The sequence below is a fragment of the Prenolepis imparis genome, unplaced genomic scaffold, assembly GCF_030444845.1.
Source record: "Prenolepis imparis isolate NDT839.2.m4 unplaced genomic scaffold, iyPreImpa1.0 SCAF_4, whole genome shotgun sequence".
Taxonomy (NCBI): Eukaryota; Metazoa; Arthropoda; class Insecta; order Hymenoptera; family Formicidae; genus Prenolepis; species Prenolepis imparis.
In genome coordinates, this window is record NW_028141162.1 from 16,935,062 (window position 1) to 16,954,026 (window position 18,965).

The following is an 18,965-nucleotide window of genomic DNA, read 5'->3' on the forward strand; positions in this document are numbered from 1 at the left end:
AACAGTAATTTTATTAATTTAAAGCAGACAGATGTAAGGTAGAATATTATTACCATTAAGTTTTTTAAAATTCTATAAAATAATTACTCACGAATATGGTCGAGAAAATAAAGAAATAATACATTGAAAGAAAAATATAAAATATTTTTATATAAATATATCATAGATATATAATTTTTATATAAATATATTGTATTAATTTTTAAATAAATATATTATATAACATAATATAACTTATTTCATTTCCTGTGTGTTCCAATAATAACATCGCTAATTCCTTTCGGAACCACCAATCATGATGCGTCAACATTTAGATACGATCTGAAAATATGGAATCCGGAAGTAAAGATAGTCTTTCGCAATCGAGAAGTTCAAGTTCAATTTGAAGAACAAACATGCACCTACGAGACATATATTTTACGAGCTTTTAGGATTAAGCGTCGCGATTCGCCACTAGTTTCCTCTCGACTTTAAGCAAAAGAGAGGGAAAGTGTCGAATTCTCTGTCATCCACAAGAAGATCGATCCATCCCACTCCCTTTTCCCTTTCTTCCTGTTACGAGTCTCTCCGGAAAAGCCGGCACGCGGGTCCTCGAGGCGGCAAAGGTTTCGCTCAAGGCGTTGCCACTGGCAACCGATAAAACTGCGGAAGACCCTCCTGATCTCCTTTCGAAGAAACTCGCCTGGAATTTCTGCCGCGATCGGCCCAGTTATTGAGCGAGCTTATTAAGAAGGATCGACATCGTTCTGGAAAATCGCTATGAAAATATTGGCAAAAATTATTTCTTCTCGTTTCTTTTCTTCTGCTTCTATACTGTATCAAAAGCGAAAAGAGATGCTCTTTCAAATGTGCGCGTATATTTTAAATATATCTTTTCCTTTTTTTAATATATATATATACATATATATTTAATTATATTTAATTTATAATAATTATTATGTCATTTATATATATTTAATATATATAAATTCAAGATATGCGTATCAGACTCAGCATCCAAACAAAAACCTATTGAGAATTAACTCACTAACTGAAAGAAAAATTAATTCATGATTGAGCGCCAATTTAATAATAAAATTAAAATCTTTTTTCCTTTTGTTTGTGCTGATATATAAGATGATAAATATTTCTCGAAAACAGTGCAAATTTTAATATATGCGTCAAACGGAACTTCTGTTCGAATTAACATCGACCGTAATGTTCATTTCACAGAAGCCATTAGGCCATTAAATAAATAAAGAAAGAGAAATTTTTGAGAAAATAAATTCCATTATTGATGATAGCTGCCGAAAGATATAAGCCACGATTTCCGGGAGCAGCGGAGAAGGGGCAGCCCTCGACCCCTCGCATTGGGTCGGGAAAATACAAACGGGGTCGATATCGAATAAGGGGGAAGGGAGAACTAAACACTCTCTCTCCCAAAGAGCTTTAATGTGTCTCGTGAGTTTTCCACGCGGCACATGCGTGAAAAACGTAGTCGTAAAAATGGAGGAACGAGAAACTGCGAAAAATCGGTATGTTTTTTAACTTTTAATATTATATTTTAAACTTTCATTACAGAAGTGAAAGAGCCAGGCACAGATTGGAATTCCTCTATACTTATTTTGCAAAATAAGCATGAAGGAATTTAAAAATAATTTTGTTGTGCCTAATATCTGGCTCTTACTAGTCCTCTTTTTATATCTGAATTTGTATTTATATATCAGAGCCTTTGATTTATTTTTTATTACGCTTTCTTTTTAACAAAACACGTCTCAAATGAATTTTCTTTAATTTTTGCAATGACGGTACACAATAATAATTAATTTATATGAAAAATATATTATAAATCTGCAGAATAAAATCAGGAAACACATTCTCCAGTTTTAACCCTTTTGTCAATGAACGGATAGCCAATGCAACTTTAAATCTATCGGAATTTTTCTCCGCTCAAAACAAGATAAAACGAAAAAGAATATTCGATGTCCAGCAGCTGTTATAAAAAAAATTATCGACGCAATGTATCGAAAATACGTAGTTGGTACCCAGTTAAACTAAAGGAAAGATGAAATACTACGCATTGACAGAAGGGTTAAAGTCAGCTTATTATTGACGTTACTCATAAATCGCTATTTTTCCATTCGTAAATAATGCTGTCGAGTTTAATTTAATGAAAATCGAATCGATGCGGCGCCTTTGGTTCCGATTCACGCATGTGCGCGAGGCGAAATAAGCGGCGGATAAAAGTAAAGCGGCGAGGAAGGTGTTGCACGTGCTTGGTTCTCCGAACCGGCCGGTTCAGGAAGGACATCGGCCCGGTTTCCATCGCGCGGAGTCGAGATCTCAAAGAGAGGGCACGTCATTTGCGATCACGCAGGAAATAAAAAGATGAAAAAGAAAGAAAAGGAGTAGAGGAACAAACGGTCTACGAGAGCGATTCTCCCCTCTCTTTCTCTTCACGGGGTCGTTACCCCCTTTTCGGATTTAGGTCGCCATTCCGAGGACGCTCTAACCTTCGTCGTTGATGACGAAAAATTCACCCGAACCCAGAATATGCGGATTTTTTTCGAGATTTCTCTCCGACATGCGACAGACAAAAATGAGGAGAATAACTAACTCGTGAGAACGTTATTATTTTCCCGCGATGGAGGACAGTTTGCTTTAATCCAGCATACACGATAATCGAGTATTATTAACGTATATAATGCAAAATTAATAACTCAAATTTATTCATTAAAATAATGGTAATTTTTTTGTGATGACCTTTACTCAATTCGTGTTTCTTAAAAAGAATTTCCAGTATCCAAAGTAGTGGATATAATATCGCATGCACGCAGGTTAGACATACACGCGTGTATATACTGGCGTGTAACACACGTGCAAGAAGTGCCGGTGAAACGAGAGAAGATCTCGTTAGCCATTCAGCTGTACCTGGCACGCCCATTCATCCCGCTCACCATACATATATCCGCGAGAGAAGGTATCTTACTTACTCGTAGAATACTTCCGGGTTGGAAACTAACTTGCTCGACACCGTTGAGAGAAAAATAACCGTCCGCTTTCTGATTCACTCTTCATTTTCATAAATTTATTGCATTCCCTCCCTCCCCAAGAAATACATAGATGGTATAGATTGAGATTGATAGAAATATGAAATTAAATTTTCTTCGTTTAGAAATCAAAAATTTAATTTCAAGTATATCTTTTTACATCGCCGTTTTATGTTATTATTATTATTTATAAGCGCGATTAGAATAATCCTTTCTTAATTTCCTCCGTAGAGGATGAATAGTAGTCATAGTAAAATATCTGATGTAAAATAAAAAATGTACAACATATATTTTAATACAAGATGCTAAATAATTCTTTTACAATAAAATAATACAGAGAAAAAAAATAGAAACCGCGAAAGAAAAAAAGGAAATATTGATTCATATTTTATTATTATTTATAATTATTATAGATAGGTATATTTTAATACAAAATACTGATTAATTTTTTTAAATAATACATAGAAGAAAATAAAAAAATAAATATTAATTCTTGTTTTAATGTACTTTAAATAATTATTTGTGAGAGATTCAAAATTTTTAGCCGCAAATTATTTTATATTCGCAATTGCAAACAGCCATCAGCTGTTTTTCATTTGTTCACTTTTATCGTGTCAATTGTTTTATTCGCGCAATTTTTATTTTATTGTGATTTTACAGCGTCATTTTTCTTTCAAAAATTTTTTATATTGTTGGTCAATTTTTTTCTCTCGAGTCTCGACTTTCAAATTTCGAGATACGTGATGCTGCTATACTCTAGAGATCCTTCGAAAAATTTCCTTACCTATTGACAAATCGGCGCTCAGGTAGTGGAAGGTTACCTTGTCGAGAGAAAAGCCTCAAGTTAAGCAGCGTTAGAAAATTCCATTCATTGTGTGATCTGGCGATAGGCTCGGAAATTCGGTCCCGAAACGGCGCGTATCTACAATACCACCCTAAAGTGCTGTTAATTTAAAGGCTCAACACACGCATATAAATGTACACGTACGCATATCCGACCAATCCTAAACGTGTCGCCTTCTAGGAATTCATAGGCGTAGGATTAACTCTAAGCTAGACCTAGAAAAACGATCCTCTCGACTTTTCTCGAAAATTCTCATGAATATATGTAATCGAGCTGTTGTTCGAATTGTATTGCATTTATAATTAATATATTTAATTTGTATATTTTTTTAATGGTGAATAATGTGTGACGTTAAGAAACTAGGAATAAAAATATTAAAAATTATTATAAGAATATAACTTATATAAAACTACTCTAAGATTCGACAAAACAGACATTCGATAAGCTGAATGTTTATTAAATTGATTAGCAAGTAATTTGGAAACTAAAGCTTCTAATATTATTCTCGATATATTAATGTAACAGATTAGAATTTTTATACATTTTTTAATAGAATTTTAATATTAATGAGGATTTTATTCTATTTCTTTCTTAAATTTGTTTGTTAACTTGTTAAAGAAAAATATCGAAACATATGAATTTTTAAGAATTCAAGTGAAAAAGATAAATATATAAAAATGTATGTAAGAAAGTATCATTATGATGTATTAATTATTAATTAAGTTTTAGTCTAACAAAAATATTTTTTTTCTTCCTTTCTTCTTATAATACAATCAATTTTTTAACAAAAATTTTACAGATTGTAATAGTTTTACATATTTTTTTTATAGCGAACGTACTTTGTACTTGCTACATAACTTTCTTTATATCATCTTGTATACATTTCAGTTGTTTTAGGTAAAATTTAAAAAAGAGATTTCTACGAAAAAAATATATAATTATTATAGAGATAATAGTTTGCCAAAAAATTTTATTTTGTATATAAAGATGTTGCAAATATTTCATCTTTAAATAATTCAAGAATTGTTAAATATCTATAGTTTCTTAAATTCGTACGTAAAATAATAATGTTTAGGAAAGAATTTTACTGCATCGTGCAATCATAGCATTTCTTATTTTATTTCGATGTCGCAAAAGAATTTATAATATACATTTGACATAAATATCATCAGTACACTACAAGAATATAATTTTTCATATTAATGAAAAATATAAAACAATTACATTAAATTTTACATATACACACAGATTGTTTTACATTTATTACAACGCCATGATCAGGATTATGCTACCGGAAACGAACGAGCTCGCGTTTCCCGCGTCGAGTTTTCGTGAGAGGGGAAAAATAAACGTGGGGTGCCGCTGGGAGGAAAAAGGAAGGACGACGAGAGGGGATATGCGGGGATGTCTGGGAACGAAAAAAATTTTTTTCACCGTTTGGAGAGACGTCGCGAGGGCAAGAGGGGATCCTAGAAGGGGAAGGGCGTGCGAGAAGGGAGGGGGGTTGAAGTTTAGGAAAAAGGGGGAAATAAAATAAAACTCCACTCCTCGTTCGTTGACGTTCGTCGATGGGGTGATCAGGACGAAGAGGGTGCTCTGGCCCGCGCTTTTTTGGCACAAACCGCTTCGCGGGATCTAATTGGTCGATCGTAAGGCAGCCATCTTTCGAATGGGCGTAGCCTGCTTGGTTAATACAGGGTGAATCACCCCGCGCAGCAAAAGGCCTCGGTCGGCCAGCAACCCCCTCTCGCTTTTATCGCCCTCTCTCGCGCTTCGTCCCTATCTTCTCTCCTATCTTCAGCCCTTTTCCCTGAATCACACCCCTCTTTTTTCCGCTCTCCTCCCTTTCCCTTCTCGTTCCTCGCGATTTCGATCTCCGTCCAATCCCTGTTTAATCGACATTTATCTCTATCCGTCTTTTTAACACGCTCCGATCTATTTTCAGTTATTTCGTGTTTTAATCTTTAATTGATTATGTGTGTATGCCACTTTTTCTATTTTTCTTAGATTTAGACTGTAATTCCAGCATTGGTGATAAAAAAATTATTATTATTATTTGTTTAATATAAAATTGTTTTATCTCTTTCTCTTTAATTGTTTAATTGCATTGTATTCTAATTGCAGAATACATTTCGAAATTTAAATGACTCTGAATACAATTTTTTCGGCACGAATCTTGTGCAAACGCAGATATATATCAAAATATATATAATAGTATATAGAATATATAACAATATATAAAAAAAATTGAGATTTTTATTACAATCCTACATCTTACTCTATTTTACGATTTTGATCTATTTGGACGCAAAGATATATTTACTATATTTCGCGTATTCGTGAAACTTATCATTTTTCAAATTTTTTTCTTTCAATTCTTTTCCTCTATTTCTATCTCTATTACACCCTACTTTTGTTTTATTTTATTTCTCTCATTTTCAATAGTTTTTCCATTCTTTTATTTAATCGCGTAGCGTTCGGCTTTCCTTTTTCAGATACTTTCATCCATGATTCAGAGCATTCCCTTTTCTCTATCGATGCCTGCTTTGTTACCCTTTGTCACCCCTGTTCCTCGTCTACCTCTCGCTCGAGCCTTCCTTCCGTCCCTTCCTCATCTCTCTCTCTATCTTCTGCAACCCTCTTTCGGCGCTCTAGCTGTGCTCACTCCCTGAGACTTTCACGGTCGCCACCACCCTTGAAACGCGACCGTGATCGCAAGGGAAAGCGGAGAGAGGGTCAGATACCCGGAACAACTTTCCCTCGCCGTTTTCCTGCAGCGCATGGATGTAGGATTAGAAGCGCAGAACTGGCTTACGTCACCGATTTTTGCGACTGTAACAGTTCCGAGTTTTCATTCGGAAGAGAGAAGTCGTTTATTTTCTTTGATTTTTTTTTTGCTACTTAATAATTTCCGGGATTTTTAATTTCGCGGAGACACACAGCTCTTACGATTAATTAATGAAGTATTTGCCGTGTTTCCGTTTTTTAACTAAAATCTTTGCTAAATGATAAATGTTATAGTAAATAGAATAATAAAAACAGACCAGCATAGCAATAGAAAAGAATATTTAATTTTCAACTCACTACTTATTTATTTATTGTTATTGTACACGAATATATTAACGCAATGCATACAACAACAGAAAAATCGTAATTTAATCACGAAATTTTTCGATATTTTATATTATACGTAAAGGATTTTTGTGATATCAGATATATTAAAAATATTATTGTACGAAACAATAGAGAGAACATTAAAACACGATTTACGTAAGCATAGAAAAGAATAGATGGAGGTTTAATGTACATACAAATGTTCTTTGTACTCTACGAGTATTTCATCGACTAATAGCACGAAGACAGCGAATAAGCGATAAATCGAAACTCCAGATGACTATTGTGCTATTCGGAATATCGGATTTGTGTGATTATGCATTCATCGAACAAATATTATTTTTATATAATTACAAATATTATTAAAATTTATATAATTACGAAAATATTATTTTTATATAAATATATAAATAGATTGATATTAATTGTAAGGAGTATCTTTTGCATTTATAAAAAAATTGAAACATCCTCTTGAATATTGATAATTAAAAACGTCGATTTAATTTAATTGAAATTTTCAACAAGAAGTATGTAAATATCTAAAACATTTATTTCTCTGATTCGTAAAATTATTATACTTCTTAAATATTGCGAGTAAAATTTTTACAAATTAAATTGTGTTTATATCTGTATAATAATTAGGATAAGAATTATAAGAAATATAATAATTATAAAAATAAAACAATTAAAAATATATTAAAAAATATATAATATAAAATATAATATAAAATATAATTATCAAAAGTATAATAATTATAAAAATAAAATAAAAACAGCTTTTACATAAATGTCTGTATTTTTAGTTTCTGCCAATGGATTTCCGAATAATCGAAACGAACAGCTATATCTCGCACGTTACATGCAACGTGCGCCAAATGCATCGTTGCAAAATGCATTATCCCTCTTCCATCCCTTCCACAACCGAGCGCATTTGTTCCCTCTCCAACGGGATCATCGCCACCACCACTGCACCGCTTTGCGATGCTTGTTGGCTCTCCTCGCGACGAGTTGCATGCGAGCGATGCACCGATGCAAATCGACCCGCGAACAGGAAGGGGAACACCGCGGGACGGAACTTCCCCTACTCGCTCTCCCCTTCGAAGCGGAATCGTCAAACGACTTGCGGGAAGAGATTGGTGGATTTAATATTCGTCTCTCCGCGCCGCTCGCTTCCACCAATCCTGAGACACGGATCCACGCGGTAATTTGCATGTGCATCGCATGTCGTTGCATCCGAGATGCACCTTTGTAGATTGACGCCATTGGTTAATCGGAACCGGCTAACGTTCATGCATTACGAGAAGCGCACGAAAATACCTTCTTCTTTTAGTCTAGATATATTTATTATATTTTATATTTAAATTATATTTTATATTAAATTATATTTTATATAAATTTTATATGTATTTTATTATATTTTCTACAAAGAATTTTATAATATATCTTTAATTCTGCTCTTTATTATTTATTACTTTATTATTTATTTATTTTTATAACGAACGAGAAAAATGATTGCGTGTGATAATAAAAATGCACGCCTTTTCGTGATATATACTTATTGTTAGTTACTATATATATTATACTACTATAAATGTATGTTATATTATTACACACAAAGGATCACAAATCTTTCCACTCTTCTAAAAATAATGCACTCTTATTTTTCACTTACATCTTGCTATTAGAACTGATATGAATTAATTGTTAATTCGCTTAGTTAGTTTACTTATAGAAAATTCATGCTAAGGTTTATCTTATATGCTAAATTGCATTATATTTTAAAATTTAAAAGCTTATTGAGAGCTTATTCTTGAAATTTGATAGCTTTTTGTCTATGATTTTTGGGGGGAAATTAAATAGAGATAATTACAACATTTTTTTGCAATGTTACATTATTTATCTTAGTAGATTTCGAAAATTTATTTTTATTTTCATGTTTTTATAATATTGTCACTTTATTTTTAAAGTACGTTTATTTTGAAGATTAATTTGTCAAGTCTCAATTTTTTTTCTGCATTTAAAAAAGATTATTTGTTCAAATTTGAAGTATCATAACTATTATCAATTTGATAAATAGTAAATATCTGCAAACATTAATTTTTATTTTATATTATTAACTAGAAATTATCAGTTCAAAAATAAAATAATACATCGATTGCCTTGTCTCTGTATATGGAATGTTTGTAAAATGTGTAGTCATATACAAATTTTAAAAACATAATGTATTTTATTGTAAAGATAAAGAAAAATCAACATCCGAAAACAATCCGAAAATGTTCTTTTATTATCATTTATTCTTTATGCTTTTAAATAATAAGAGAATTGCCTAATACGAATACCAGTATTTTAAATAGTAAGTACTTTATCAAAATATGAAATAAATAAGAAATACAGATAAAAAATTACCAAATTACACATCTTGTTTTTTTGTATGTGCTACAAATATTTGAAAAAATCAAATATGATTAATCTAATTTTTTAATTAATTTATATAGCTGATACTAATTTAACAATGCGGTTTTATTCTTATTTATGTTTTTTTAAATAAGTTTATTCTAGAAGATTTTTTATATTTATTTAATGTACATATTGTTATCAAAAAAATAAGCAATATTTTTATAAAACTTATTATGTTTCCTAAATTATATTAGTACAAGGTTTTATTAAATCATATCGATTTAAAAAATCATGCTTAACATTTGCTACTACTTTAGCTTATCATATATAGATTATATCTACATTTATTACTGATAAAATATATTAATATTAATATAAATAGATTATTTACTAATTATTTTATATTGGATATTTTTTATTTATTACTTGATTTTCATATATATAGATTACGATTGTTAGTGACTTTCAAAAAATTTTATAGTAAAAGTTTATCAAAAAAATTGTTTATTAAAAAAATTATCAATAAAAAGGCATGCAAAGCGAGATTTGAATATAGACAAAATTCAATGTTGAACATAATTTATAGGGATATTATTTCGCATATATACATATACACGCACTTAATAGACACATAGAGACTTTATACATTTCAAAAATTGATATGTAAAATGTGTGTATATGAATAAATTTATAAAAGTGGAAGAAGCTCCACATGAGTTTGTAACTTTTCAGACGAAGCAAAATCCATCCACTGGTGCTTTGATGTAAAATGAGATCTATGATTGTACAGTTTTACATGGATTTACAAATTTTCATGTGAAGTGAAGTCCATCATCCCGTATTTTCAGTGCAAAATGAGATTTATAATTGTACGATTCCATATAAGTTTGCAACTTTTCGCGCAAAATGCTCGGTATTTTCAGATTCAAAAATAGATAGTAAAAAGGAAATTGACTTTCAAGCGCCGAACGATGTGGAATGGATTTTCCTTCGTGCCGAAAGTTGGAAATCCATATGAAACTTTTATTCTAGATTCTGTTTCATATTGAAAATCGCGTGATGTGAGATGGATCTCGCTTTACGTACAAGTTACAAACACATATAAAATCGTATAATTATAGATTTCGTTTTTTATTTTGAAATTCTAAAAAATTATAGATCAACTTTTTTATTAGTCTCATTAAAAAATATCCAAACAATCGTACTTTTATCTGTTAATAACTTGTTAAAAAGTAATAAGAATAACAGCTATAACTTTCTAAAGATTACTCAGAGTCATGAGTCTTTAGCAACATATGTATGTGAAAATCAAGGTCAAAGTCAAGGTTGAAGGAGGATAGACCAATATAAAGGTAATTTACTAGAAAACTTTAAATCCATGTTTAAATGATTCTCTTTTATCCTTGAGATAAGTATAGACTCCTAAACTTTTATTATTCATTTCAGAAACATTCTATAATATTTTATAACTGTCGGATTTATATTATTTAAACCATTTAAACATTATTGCATTCTGAGAAATAATTTAATAACACAAGTTGCATAGATGTTTGAAGAAATATATCATGTACGACAATTTTAATTTTATTTTTAATGCGAAATTAATTCTATAAAATTTTGTTTTATATCAAACTTGATTGATAAAGTAACGAAAAAATAACAGTTTGTCATTGTTTTCTCTCAATAATATATCATATACATATATAAAAGACAATTACAGAATTTTGAAGAAAAACTTAATAAAATTGCATCTTGCTTTTAATATAAAACGGTATAATTTAATTTTATTATACATATAATATATATTTTAAAAAATATTGCCATGCTAGAATAATAATATTATTCTTATATATGCGTTTCTATCAAAACATATGCAGCGCAAAAATAAATGAACATAATAATCGTTAACAAAAAATATCTCAAAGCATGGCAAAATTAAGGTGTAGTTTTAAAAATTATTTTAGACATTTCTAGTTAACATAGGAAATCTTTTTAACTAATTCGAAAATTTAGTTTTATTTTTTTATACAGACAAAATTCTTATTGAATTCAAATAACTTTCTACGTAAAAAGTTATTTTTATATAACAACTTGCATGAGAGTTTATGTGTTTCTTTGCCAACTTTTTTTAAATTTTACTTTTAATTTTTATACTTAGGAAATAAAAATGCATCTAAAATAAAAATAAAAATACATCAACTAAAAATAGAAATTTATTAAATATACTAAGACAATTTTGGAATGTTTAACTTGTCTCCCTACAATTATATTTGTTTATATAATTTTTTCAAGTTTGACAAGCTGTTAATAGAGTCTTTAGCAAGAATAATTTAGCAAAGTAATGTCGGATACGATCGCGATCGCGAATTTTAGACGGCCATTCGTACGCTATTCATTTGCCATAACTGGATAACGCCCCAACTTCTTTCTACCCCTCTACTTGTCATATATGTATATAAGTGCATGTACATACGTGTACGTATTCACACCGAAATGGGTGAACAGCATAAATCGCCATGTTTGCAGTGCATGCCATTTTAAAATCGCTTTTTTACAAATTTCAATTTATTTAATTTAAACTTGTACATATATAGTTTACAAATTCTCTTTATAAAAAAAAATAGTTAGATGCACTATTTAATTTTGTATAATCAAGACAAATTTTTTGATACAATTAATATGTATATTATTGATTATATAAAAAAATGCAAATAAAAATCAAGATCACACAATATAATAAATAAAACATATGTGCTGCAAATCGCTAATTTAATCTGCACGGCTTAAATTCTCTATTACATAATTTGTCAAGTATCTTTCTTCAAAAAAAGAGAGAAAAAGAATAACTAGAAAAACTCACGAAAATATTTTCCAGAATGTGCATTGCACATTCTATCATTCCTATAGTATTAATCAATTTACACCTCGAAAAAAATCTATTTCTCCATATTCTATTATTATATCTCGAACGATGCTCTTCCATTTATTTCAAACATAAATTCGATTTTTCGCTCCCGATGCAGATTTAAGAAACGTTAACCGTCAAAATCGCAAATTGCCCTCATATGATTATGTCGTTTTAACACGACGCGACCGCAGAATAGATTACGAAAGTCTAGCCATTCTCCATCTGGTATAGAACATCCAGGACAAAAGGTGGCTACGAACAACGGTTGCAACGGTCACAAACCCAAGAAGAAGAGTTCAAATAAACGCAATAAAAATTCGAATTAAGAGGCATTAGCGACACACACGCAAAAGAAAGAAGAAAAAAGGGTCAACCGTCGGAGACAGAAGCGTTGTCGATAAATCGTCCCTTCCGCTTTATGCGTACGGGTAATAATTAAATTTTAAAGCAAGGGTTATACACTTTTCAATAATAAAGATGTTTTTTCAAAACAAAACAAAAAATATTGCGCACGCTTTTTAAGAGGTCGAAAAATTAAATTTTAAAAACAATTAAATTATTTAAAATTTACATTATCGAAATATATTTTTATATATTCCAGCTTGCTTTTAAAATTTATATATACCTATATAAAACAGCAATAATCTATCGTCATAGTAATTATTACAGAATGCCGAAGAAAATAGGATAAAAAAAATTAAATATACAAATAATTTATTCAAAATCTAAACAGCAATGATAGAAAATGCTAAATGATTGTCCGGAAGATATAAAAATTTTGTTTAATATAATAATTAAGAATATTGTATTGAACGTCATTTATATTTATGTATCATATCATGTACAAATATACATATATTATTTAATCATTTTCCTGGTGTATAGATCCTTATATAAATACGTTTGTTATTATTATTATATTTCTATTAAGAAAACATTTTATTATAATTGTAAAAGAGAGAAATGCATATTAAAAATCACTATAGACTTTATAAAAGCCTAACTAAAGAGTTTTATCAATTACCTTCAAATAAATTTCTTATTATTATTATAAAAACGTATTCTCGTTAAAAAAAGTCATTATAATAATTGTAAACTAATTATTATAGATTTCATAAAAGCTAATTAAAGAGTTTTCCAATCATTTATCAGTCGCTTTTAAATCTTTTTACTAATTAGAAATTTTTAAAAAATTTTTAGAGACTTTTGACATCTGTCAAATACTATAAAAATGTTACAGTAAGTAAATTGAAGAAATGAAGAAGAGAAAAGAGGCGTTCGTGAAGTACAATGACCGTCCAATAAAACTCTAATAAAACTTGGAAGGTAGCGCATTTTCGCGGGTCCTTCCTCATCCTCGGACCTGAGTACCTTCACGGTAGTCGAAGACAAGGTGGCGGTACCTTCGCTTGTAGACAAGAACGAAATAAAAAGAGAAAAAGGAAAGAGAAGAAAGAGAGAGAGCGAAGAAGCGTAAAGGAGCGAGCGAGAGGGAAGGAGACAGGAGTAGGTCCTTCAAAAAGGGAACTCCCGGCAGCCTCTCTGAATATTGTCATCGCGGGATCCATCCGTGAGATCCGCTCCTTTTGTGCACCGCCAACTTTTTTCTTCCGATTTCACGGCGGCATAATGGATTCCCCGATCCTTTGGATGCGCTCGTTACCACGGCATTCGTAACGGCCGCAGCTGCCTTGCTAGAACTATATATATTATATATATAGTATTATATAATATAATATATAATAATATATATAATATATATATAATAAATTCTCGACCGTGTATTAATTTGTTATACCTATATAAAAGTGTTTCGAAAATTGCCATTGATAAGTATGCATTAATATTCGTTACATACATTGAATATACTTGTAATGAAGAAAATTGTAATTATTGGTACTTTATGTCTTTCTTTAAAGAAGTTTATAATTTCCTGAATTTATTGCAATGAAATCCGAAGATTTTAGTGACGAAATTGATCAAATTTTGCAAAAAATGCATTGGTTTTTATGAGATATTGAGAGATTTTCTTTCTCGTCCCGAGAAAATGCAACAATAAATTAATTTTTTTTACATCTCCTATACGAAACTTTAAAAATATAGATAATAAAGAAGAATGTAGATAATTAGTTTTTTAATATGATAAATTAAACGTAAAACGTAACAAATAAAAACGTACAGAAACGTATAATAAAATAAATTTAACGTATAAAGAAACTTTCGCTTTACATAGTCTGCTTTTTTTAGCTCGGAACAGAAAAGTAGAAATATAAATAATTGTATTATAGAAATTAGTAAAGTCATTTGCTCTTTTGCGACAATTCCTTTTTTATTTCTTTTTTTATTACAGATGTGTTTGAATTAGTAATCTTTTTGCAGTCATTATTTTCTTATTTCTAAATCACATCAGAGACGCAATCTATTTATATATCTGTTTACATAATCTATCAATTATAACTTAATTTGTAAATACTTCAATTAGCGCAAAATATCGGTAAACCGCTAATTATCCGTAAACCAGGTAATTATATCATAAAAAATACGGATATAAACTTGATTTTCAAAAAATTGCGCATGATTAAATCTTGCAAAAACCGACAAATCTGCGCTTTAAATCTCCATAAAAACATAATAATAAAAATATAATAATAATAATGTGAAAGGGAATCAAGAGGCAAATAGTGTCGTAAATAACGCTGACTTCTGCATAGGGAAATGCATAGCACGTGCGTGCTATGACATATTTTTCTAGGGCTAGACTTGCTAGAGAAATAGACAGGGGGGCACATGATGATCGTTTCGAAAAAGGGGGCGTAGAAACGAAATAGAACGAGAGAAAGAAGGAGAAGGAAGCCTAGCAATGCCAGCTGCGCTACCATAACATAACGAGAGGACTAAGCGCAGGCGCCTACTACGGATAGGAGCCAACTGTTCATTAGTCTGTTGGTACAGGCTGTTCCAAATTGTCCCCGAGACGCGTCACTGAGCCTGCGAGGGTGTGTCCAGGTCCGCGAAAGCTTTCGATGCTCGAAAATCGCCGTAGAGACGCCCGGGCCACTTTGTGGTAAAACTGAATTCCAAAGATAGTCTCTTAATGTATTTGCGGTCACGCTATGTCATGTCAGCGTTGGAAATTGTCCCCTAGAAACCATTAGGATTCACCGCATCGATGGGGCACGTTTTGCTGAACGTTGAAAAATTTTCAATCTATTCATATTCTTAAAGCAATGCACTTTTTAGATGCATTTCTTCAATAATTATGGTGAAATAAGAGGTTTGACAGTTCATAAGTGAGGAACAGATGTCTTTAATTCAGACAACTTAACGCACAAATTAACGAATAATGAATCACAAATGAGAAACAACTTCTTTCATGAATAAAGAAAACTACTTTTTATCTCAATAAACATTAATTTGTGCATCATACACACATACAGAGTGATAATTGTCTTTATATGAAAAATTGATTCATTTTTCATATCACGAATAATTATTATTATTAAATAATTATTAATTATTAATAAAGAAAGATAATAATAATATTTAATATATATTATAATAGAATAATTATTAATTATTATATTATAATACACTCCTCACAATAATTAAGGGATCAAAAAAAATGTCTAAAAAATAGGCAAATTTTAAATAAGTGTAACTTTGTTTCAAAAAATGAGAATTTAAATTTAAAAAGAGTTTCAAAGCTTAAAAATCTAATTTTGAAAGGTTATAGCTATTTTTCATTTTCTTCTGGTATTCTTTACTTACAGAAAACGACGAACTTAAAGAAATGGAAACTTTTTTTTCACTTTGTAGACGTGTTGCATGCACAAAAAGATTTTAAAAAATTTTTTGACTTTTTCCAGTTAAACATATTGTACGCATCATTTTGAACATACGGATCATTATAACGAAATTCATCACGGCAAGTCTGTGATTTTTTTTTGTCAAGTTTGGGATACTAGAAAGCACAAAAATTTTAGTTAATAAAATTTTTTTAATCTCCTTGTGTAATTTTTTCGAAGTTTAAACAAAAAGAGAGAACTCGCGAATTTTTTCGTTATTTTCATCTATCTGTAAAAAGTTCACGAGTTAAAAAAATGCGGCTATACTATAGAGCAAAGATTCAGCTTTAAGAATCCAGTTTTAAAATTACTGTGCAATGATTTTTAACAGAGTTATGTACGATCAAAGTGAAAATACCATTTCCTTTTCAATTCTTGACAACTTGAAAAAATCGAAATTTAAATTTAAAAAAACGATTTTACAGGGAAAACTTCAGGCTTTAACGCGAAAAAATCAAAAAATTGTTTGAAATCTTTTTGTTCATGCGACACGTCTACAAAGTGAGAAGAAAATTTTCCATTTCTTTAAGTTCGTCGTTTTCTGTATGTAAAGAATACCAGAATTGAAGGAAATGAAAAACAGCTATGACCTTTCAAAAGTAGAGATTTCAAGCTTTGAAACCCTTTTTTAAAATTAAAATTTTTATTTTTTTAAACAAAGTTACACTTATTTAAAATTTGCCTATTTTTTAGACAATTTTTTTTATCCCTTAATTATTGTGAGAAATGTATATATTAAATATTATAGTGTATATAGTAAAATCTGCAAAGTAATTTCAAAAGATTTGAACAGCTGTGATTTTCAATATGCGGTTAAAGATGTTTTCAATATTAAATAATAAAATATAGATCACATGAATAATATTTATTGTTACAACGAAAACAATCTATTCCTCTAATTGGATTTGATCCGTTTCGATATTGTAGATCTGTCATTTTATAATTAGGCAAAAATTAGAGAAAATGTATTTTAATAAATTTATGATAATGAAAAATTTATAAGTATTTATTTAATACTCATAAATTTTTTAATACATATCTGCAATCTAAATGCACAAAGTAAAAATCTGATGATTGACATTTGTTTCTCTATCAAAGTGTTTTTAGCGCGATAATGTAAACGCAAAGTTCTCTTGCTAAAAAAGCATCTAGCGACAGATACAAGATGAAATTGCGTTCTCGAGCTGGAAGCTGTAAAGATGCAGCTGCTTCGCTGGCAAGTCAGAAATCTCTTTAAATTCTGATTTACCCATCGACCAGGACACGCTGGTAATTCATTCCGAAGGAAATGTCAAAATTGAAGGATGTGAAAATGGAAAATCCAGAATTTTCCCGGAGAAAATAAAATTATTTATTCTAATTAATAAAATTTAAGCTCTATAATTGCCATGGCGATTGATACAGTATCGCTTATTCAGTCAATTGTATTTTTTACTTTAACAAATATATTTAAACAATAGTAAGCATTTTTTACGAGTTAAAGATATATAAATCCGAAAATTTAAAAATATCAAAATCATGAAAAAATATTGAAAAGTTAATTCGTTTACCGGTACATTAATGAATGCATTTGTGACGATGTAAAAGCTTAAATTGTTAAATGCTCGAAATTAACAATGTACAACAATATTATTTTCTTTGTATATATAAAATTGTCGTAAATAAACTTTTTGAACTCAAAAAATCTGGGTGCGATATAAATGCATATGCGGCTAAAGAAACGATACTTTCGAATTATTTTCTCACACCAAAAATAATAAAGTGATCCAAGAATAATTTAACACTTGAAATATTATTTATGTGTGTGCGTTCTTTTACAATTTTAAACACGAGAATTTACACGCAATTTGCATGCGTATATTTAAGTCAGAAATAATCTCATCAAGAAACATCATAAAAATCTATAAGAAGATGCTCGATTTGAGAGAGAAAAGCGCGAAATCGGAGTCAATACTTATGTACGAATTCTGTTGGAACAATTATTAGAGAGCCTGCCATTTGCCAAATTTTCTCTCTTTTCCGAGTCTCATGGGAAATAATCGCCGCTCTCTGATTGCATTCTGCCAAGAGCGACCGACCCATCGTGGGGGCAGATTGCACTCTCTTCGGCAGATCCGGCTGGAAACATTTGCCACATGGCGCAGCTGCGGACCCACGAGACCGCGTTGCCTGTTTCCAATTCATTTTCCGTCGACTGACTGAATTTTCCCTCGCGTCCCTTTCATGCTATTGGCATCACGAAGAGAGACGGCCGGATTATGGCCTGCGAAAATCGAAGAATCAAACGAATTCGTCACACGTCACCTCTACAGGGCTGCTACAAACTCGCGGGACTCGCGAGAGAGGGAAGAAAGTCAGAAATGCTGAAAAACGGTTGGGAAAAAGGTAAAAAATTGCTAAATATTTTTGAAATGCACACACTCTTTATGTCAATTTAATAAATAGATGTAATATACTGTGTGTAATCGATGTATAAATATGTGTTTGTAATTTAAAAGTCGCTATTAAATGTTTAGAATTTTTATATAAAAGATCATTAGAATATTCACACTAAAATATGGAATAATAAGTTGAGATTTTGTGTCCAAACTTGACACGAAAGAAGAAAGAAAATTAAATCGCAAACTTTGTACGTAAAAAGTTACGACCATCGAAAAGATTTAGTGGATCGAGCTAAAAAAGCGAGTTTCTCTCCCTCTCAATCTATGAAAAATCGCCGCAAGCAAAGTACGTAGATTAGAATTTAATAAAGTGCAGTGGTTTTTTATTCACGAAGATATAAAGCACGCAATAGGTTCATACTGTTCCCTATGTAATATTTCCCCTAT

General features: G+C 30.4%; 1 long non-coding RNA gene across 1 annotated transcript in view; it reads right to left on the bottom strand.

The window, feature by feature from the left end:
• Positions 1-245: 245 nt before the first annotated feature.
• Positions 246-18,965, bottom strand: part of LOC145935442 (uncharacterized) — an 80,993-nt gene continuing 62,273 nt past the window's right edge. The window contains exons 6-7 of the long non-coding RNA XR_014425225.1: positions 402-757; positions 246-321 (exon numbers count right to left, since the gene is read on the bottom strand). This is a non-coding gene — a long non-coding RNA (uncharacterized LOC145935442). The remainder of the gene's footprint in view (positions 322-401; positions 758-18,965) is intronic.